Here is a 6,805-nt window from a genome sequence, read left to right on the forward strand (position 1 = left end):
TCTCCCACTAATGTCTCCATAATTAAAGGCATTCTTGGAGAATACAAGAAGTGATGTAGTATTAGGTATTACAATAGATCCTTTGTTTTGGCAAAGTACTCTTCTTAAAATTCAGATTTACAAGGGTTCGGAACAGTTATCAAGCACCACTAACTTGCAGTTTGGTGGAAAGTGAAAGAAGGGTTCTTAGAACCATCACATTTAAAGCAAATAAGAGAAAAATTATTAGGATCAGACTGGATAATCTTTAATTTGATTTGATCAAAGAGAAAGTCTGCAAGTCAAATGTTGCAAGAGTAAGTTCCCCAGATTTGACTACTACATATGCTGCATTATTACTCTCACATGATCTCACAAATTCGAGTTACCGATTCAAAACTATTAAAAAAATAAATTATCAACAGATCTAAGAATATCGTTCGATGAAAGTATTACTCTTTCTATAATTCTCCACATTTGATCACAAATGCTGTGAGATATAGTTAACGAATAGACCTTACGATTTGTTGACATAGAAAATATTAAAAATATTATTATTAAAATTAAAAATTAAATTAAAATTAAAAAAAAAATTTAACTCGCCCGAGCAGGGACTTGAACCCTGGACCCTTGGATTAAAAGTCCAATGCTCTACCGACTGAGCTACCCGGGCACATACTTTCAGCTGAAAAAGTTAACTACATCAATACAAATCTATTTTTAGAAACTACCACACGACCACAAACAATCACATTAGCGAACATGTTAAATTAAAATTGAATTCTCACACTGATACTCATACCGGCAGTGATGATCAAGTGGGTCAAATAGTACTTTTTATGGGGAATAATGCAAATGTACAAAAGGCTTTATTTTTAATAAGGATTTTTTTTCACTAAACAAGTAAAAGTGTTCTATTTTTAGTTCTTCAGAATTATAGCTAAATTTTAAAGTGGATTTCGGAAGGTGGCCCTATACAAATATATGGACTTATGGTTTTCTTGGATCGAATCTATAGTAATTTTTAGATTTGAATTTTCTCTTAATTCCATAAGTTTTGAGCGATTCATCGACAAGAAAGTATTTCTCGCCCGGGGGTATAATGGACTTAAGAGTCAGGGTCCATTAGGGACCAATACTTATGAAATTTTGTGTCCTATAAAACTTGCTTTTAAACCGAATCTGGCCTCCGAATTTTTTCTTGCCATCAGAGGGTTCACAAACTATATGAGAAGTTGAGTCATATAGTTTGAAAACCCCCTTTTTGGGTCTATTTAAGACGTTTTAACAGAGCAAAGACATTTTTGTTTGTAAAATTTGATATGTTATCTGAAAGTTCAACCAGTCGACTAGAACTCAACGTCTTAAATAGGGCCAAATTTTTGTTTTCTAAAATTTAGGACACGATATCTTGAAAAACTTATACGAAGAAGTAATTCTGAGGCCAAATCTGAGTTCAGAAAAGTATACTTTGGTGTCCGGGATTCAAATTTTTGGAATTTTTTAAGGGAATTTTTCCCTATAAGTGCTAAAATATCGGCTAAGAATCAAAAACCTTGATCTCTTGATATTCAAAATACTAAATTTGTACATTCACTGCTCAAAAAGTACCTTCTTTAATACCAATTAGTACCATTTTACAAAATTTCCTTAGCAACACTGTGCTTTACACATACGTACAAAAATTTAACGACCCCTTCATGTATAGAAACAAGAGAGAGAAAGAGAATGAGAAAACCGAGAGTTATCCGTCACTCTTACGGTAAATACTTATATTTGTTTTGTTTTTTTTTTATTTCTGTTTTGATATACTCATTCGTAAACTAATTTGGAACACATACTAATACAAATTAGCCAGATAAGCAATTGCTGTTACAAAATGATTATTGAATTGAATTTTTATATAGCATGCTATATAATGCATTTTATAGCATGCTATAAATATGTATATAACTTCAAGTATTTTGTGTAGCATTTTTGGAAGCATTTTGTGTACAATTTTATGGTGTTAAATTCTTTATGGTATTACTCAGCCTCTTGTCTTGCATAGAAAACATTTGTTAAAATATCTTTTTCCTCAGCATGGGGTTGCTGGTCATATAATTCTTTTATTTGTTAAAATTTTGTGTTTACCACTTAAAATTAGTTCTTCCTTAACTTCATTAATTAAAAAATACAAGTGTGAACATTAGAGGTTTTTTTATTTTATAGCTTTTTATAATTAATAAATTAAATATATATATTTTTATAATTTATCCCAAATTCTAAAGCTATTTTTAAAACTTTGTATTTAAAAATAGTTCACAAAAATTAAGGGGTTTCTTCTTATTTTCTTTTTATTAGAGAAGAAAATCTATTTTTATAAAAATGCAGCTAATCGTGCCTTAAATTCTAAATTAGAGATTAACTAAGATTGTATTGCCTTGTGTCTGAGATTTAAGATTTCATGGGAATGAAAACATTTGTTGGATTTCGTTTTTATTTTATTTCGAAGGGGATGAATAATGTCAGGAGGCACATGCTTGACACTTATCATGGTTTTTATAATCATAAATTATTGGGTATGTTGTGTTATTTATGGTCGTAAAAGGAAAGGGAATGATGCCTACAAATTTATTCATAAAAATTTGGGTGTGAGATTCATTGGAGTCAATGAGGCAGAAAATTTGGGGCCAAATAATCATTCGAATCGTTCGCGAAATTAAATTAAAATGTATTCGCTTGAACATGAAATCTACAATCTCGATCACGAATTCTATTACAGTTTTATTTTAGTTGATGTTGAGTTTTAATTCAGTTCTAGTTCAGTTCTTGTTCAGTTCTAGTTCAGTTCTAGTTCAGTTCTAGTTCAGTTCTAGTTCAGTTCTAGTTCAGTTCTAGTTCAGTTCTAGTTCAGTTCTAGTTCAGTTCTAGTTCAGTTCTAGTGCAGTTCTAGTGCAGTTCTAGTTCAGTTCTAGTTCAGTTCTAGTTCAGTTCTAGTTCAGTTCTAGTTCAGTTCTAGTTCAGTTCTAGTTCAGTTCTAGTTCAGTTCTAGTTCAGTTCTAGTTCAGTTCTAGTTCAGTTCTAGTTCAGTTCTAGTTCAGTTCTAGTTCAGTTCTAGTTCAGTTCTAGTTCAGTTCTAGTTCAGTTCTAGTTCAGTTCTAGTTCAGTTCTAGTTCAGTTCTAGTTCAGTTCTAGTTCAGTTCTAGTTCAGTTCTAGTTCAGTTCTAGTTCAGTTCTAGTTCAGTTCTAGTTCAGTTCTAGTTCAGTTCTAGTTCAGTTCTAGTTCAGTTCTAGTTCAGTTCTAGTTCAGTTCTAGTTCAGTTCTAGTTCAGTTCTAGTTCAGTTCTAGTTCAGTTCTAGTTCAGTTCTAGTTCAGTTCTAGTTCAGTTCTAGTTCAGTTCTAGTTCAGTTCTAGTTCAGTTTCAGTTCTAGTTCAGTTCTAGTTCAGTTCTAGTTCAGTTCTAGTTCAGTTCTAGTTCAGTTCTAGTTCAGTTCTAGTTCAGTTCTAGTTCAGTTCTAGTTCAGTTCTAGTTCAGTTCTAGTTCAGTTCTAGTTCAGTTCTAGTTCAGTTCTAGTTCAGTTCTAGTTCAGTTCTAGTTCAGTTCTAGTTCAGTTCTAGTTCAGTTCTAGTTCAGTTCTAGTTCAGTTCTAGTTCAGTTCTAGTTCAGTTCTAGCTCATTTCAGTTCTAGTTTAGTTCTAGCTCATTTCAGTTCTAGTTCAGTTTAGCTCATTTCAGTTCTAGTTCAGTTCTAGCTCATTTCAGTTCTAGTTCAGTTCTAGCTCATTTAAGTTCTAGTTCAGTTCTAGCTCATTTCAGTTCTAGTTCAGTTCTAGCTCATTTCAGTTCTAGTTCAGTTCTAGTTCAGTTCTAGTTTAGTTCTAGTTCAGTTCTAGATCAGTTCTATTTTAGTTCTAGTTCAGTTCTAGTTCAGTTCTAGTTCAGTTCTAGTTCAGTTCTAGTTCAGTTCTAATTCAGTTCTAGTTCAGTTCTAGTTCTAGTTCAGTTCTAGTTCAATTCTAGTTCAGTTCTAGTTCAATTCTAGTTCAGTTCTAGTTCAGTTCTAGTTCAGTTCTAGTTCAGTTCTAGTTCAGTTCTAGTTCAGTTCTAGTTCAGTTCTAGTTCAGTTCTAGTTCAGTTCTAGTTCAGTTCTAGTTCAGTTCTAGTTCAGTTCTAGTTCAATTCTAGTTCAGTTCTAGTTCTAGTTCAGTTCTAGTTCAGTTCTAGTTCAGTTCTAGTTCAGTTCTAGTTCAGTTCTAGTTCAGTTCTAGTTCAGTCCTAGTTCAGTTCTAGTTCAGTTCTAGTTCAGTTCTAGTTCAGTTCTAGTTCAGTTCTAGTTCAGTTCTAGTTCAGTTCTAGTTCAGTTCAAGTTCAGTTCAAGTTCAGTTCTAGTTCAGTTCTAATTCAGTTCTAGTTCTACTTCAGTTTTTCTTCGGTTCATCATAGTTAAGCTTAAGAAAAGGTCACCTTCCCCCAAGTTAAAATATTTTTAATGTGTAATAAATACTTAATATCATCTTTTAACTATAAAATGCTTGGCGTTTTAAAGTTATATAGAAATTAAAAATAACGACATAAAAAATGCATAAAACTCATAAAATAAGAAAAAACAACTCCATAAAAATAATAATAAAAACAATTGAATTGTAGGCTTCTACAGGAAATAAGGTCGCCGCAGTCGAGTAAGAAAAAAAAGGTCAACAACAGTTTGAACCAGCAACTGCAAGCAAATAAACAAGATCGCTCTAGGAAAAAGACAGATTTCTTTATTCACTCACTCTTATTGGTTTTTAAATACTACTTGAGTGGCTGATATTTTCTCGTAATATAAGTATTTGATGGCATTAACTATTGAATGATCAATAATAATTCTAACTTTGACTTTTTCTTAATGTTTGTTATAAGTAGAGAAGAGATAAGAGTTTTATGATTGCTGTGAAGTAGCAAAGGGGGGAATAAACCCCTACACATAAAAATGTATATATGACAAAGAGTTTTCAAAGCCTTGTTTTGAGTCTTCTGCTTTAATACAGCTGTTTTCAATTCTAGCATTTTCTTGTTGTGAGTTGTTTTTTTGTTGTAAAGACGGACGGACGTTTAAAATAATATTGTATACATTCTTATCATTTCAATACTAATGTTTACTTTTTAACATTTATTAATGTTTTTTGTTGCACAAATTTTTTTTTGTTGTTTTAGGTCTTACAATGAGAATTTGTTGAGAGTGTTGAGAAGAAAAGGTTTATTAGAGGTTTTTGTGTTATTTTTTTTTTCGATAATAAATTTTTTAAATTTTGATGGATTAGAGTTTGTTTTTTTACGTTGTAATATTGCTTTCTTTGTCATGTTCGAAAAAAACATGTTTGTTTTATCATTGGAAAATGATGATGGGTCGTTTTAAATTGTGATCATGATGGACACATTTGGAATGTTAAAATAAACAAAGTTTTTGATGTTCCTAAATAAAAGAAAAAATTGATTTATCACTTTTATTCCTTATTTTTAACCATACTAAGAGAACACTGAGAGAAATTATTTAAGGGTTTCTTGAGAAAATCTACAAATATTTCTTGACAGAGGATATTTGCTCACAATTATTATTGGAGAGATCAAGATCTCTGAAGTATGATCAGTTACTTTTTAATGACAAGATCGTCTTTAAGTTAATTTAGTAAGATTCAATTCGTTTATACGTTTTCTTAAAGATATCTATCAGAAAACTTCACCGGGGTCATGATTATTTAATGATCTTATACAGAAACTTCGTGAAAGTACGATCAGGTACATTTTTAAATGTGACAGTGATCTTGTCACATTTAATTTATTAAATTAATTTGGCAAGATTAAATTCATATTATAAAAGATTCCTTTCATAAAAACTAACTAGTTCAGTTCTTGTTCAGTTCTAGTTCAGTTCTAGTTCAGTTCTAGTTCAGTTCTAGTTCAGTTCTAGTTCAGTTCTAGTTCAGTTCTAGTTCAGTTCTAGTTCAGTTCTAGTTCAGTTCTAGTTCAGTTCTAGTTCAGTTCTAGTTCAGTTGTAGTTCAGTTGTAGTTCAGTTCTAGTTCAGTTCTAGTTCAGTTCTAGTTCAGTTCTAGTTCAGTTCTAGTTCAGTTCTAGTTCAGTTCTAGTTCAGTTCTAGTTCAGTTCTAGTTCAGTTCTAGTTCAGTTCTAGTTCAGTTCTAGTTCAGTTCTAGTTCAGTTCTAGTTCAGTTCTAGTTCAGTTCTAGTTCAGTTCTAGTTCAGTTCTAGTTCAGTTCTAGTTCAGTTCTAGTTCAGTTCTAGTTCTAGTCATGCTAAAGACTTGTTATGCCAGATCAATATAAAATTATTTAATTATTTTATCAAATTTAAAAAAAATTAAATCTTACAACGGAGGTCGTCCATCCTAAAGTTTTTTTAAATTGGCTTCTTGTAATTTAATACATGTTAATTATATTTCAACAAATTTTGTAGCAACTTCCTTTTCCGCTTTTTTTTGATTCTGTAACAGTTTCGTCCTAAAAAGAAATTTTAAAATATGATTTCTATTCATTTGTGTTTTTTGCAACAAACATTATGATGGATGTCATCTTTTGTGTGTGATTTTTTTGTTACACATGTACTTGTTTTAGTTGCTCTTGTGTTGCTACTGTTGATGTAATGTTCCCTTTCAATTCAAAACGGATGTGTCAATATACCCTGTATATGTCATATTCTAAACGAAAAAAAATTACTATTCTATGTTAAATAAAATAGTCAAACTCTAATAAACATACTCACTCGTGATTTAAAGTTTTTTTTTCATTTTACTTGATTTTAACATTTAAACACAGTGTGTAAAGAAAGTTTTCGTGCAGCCTATAAG

General features: G+C 31.0%; 1 non-coding gene across 1 annotated transcript; it reads right to left on the reverse strand.

Annotated features, from left to right (window-relative positions):
* Window positions 1–579: 579 nt before the first annotated feature.
* Window positions 580–652, reverse strand: Trnak-uuu. Its single transcript has one exon. It is a non-coding gene; the product is annotated as a tRNA-Lys (tRNA).
* Between the last annotated feature and the right edge of the window lie 6,153 nt (window positions 653–6,805).

Source organism: Lucilia sericata, unplaced genomic scaffold (genome assembly GCF_015586225.1).
Source record: "Lucilia sericata isolate MDLA Ls3-8-SP2 unplaced genomic scaffold, ASM1558622v1 Contig001097F_arrow, whole genome shotgun sequence".
Taxonomy (NCBI): Eukaryota; Metazoa; Arthropoda; class Insecta; order Diptera; family Calliphoridae; genus Lucilia; species Lucilia sericata.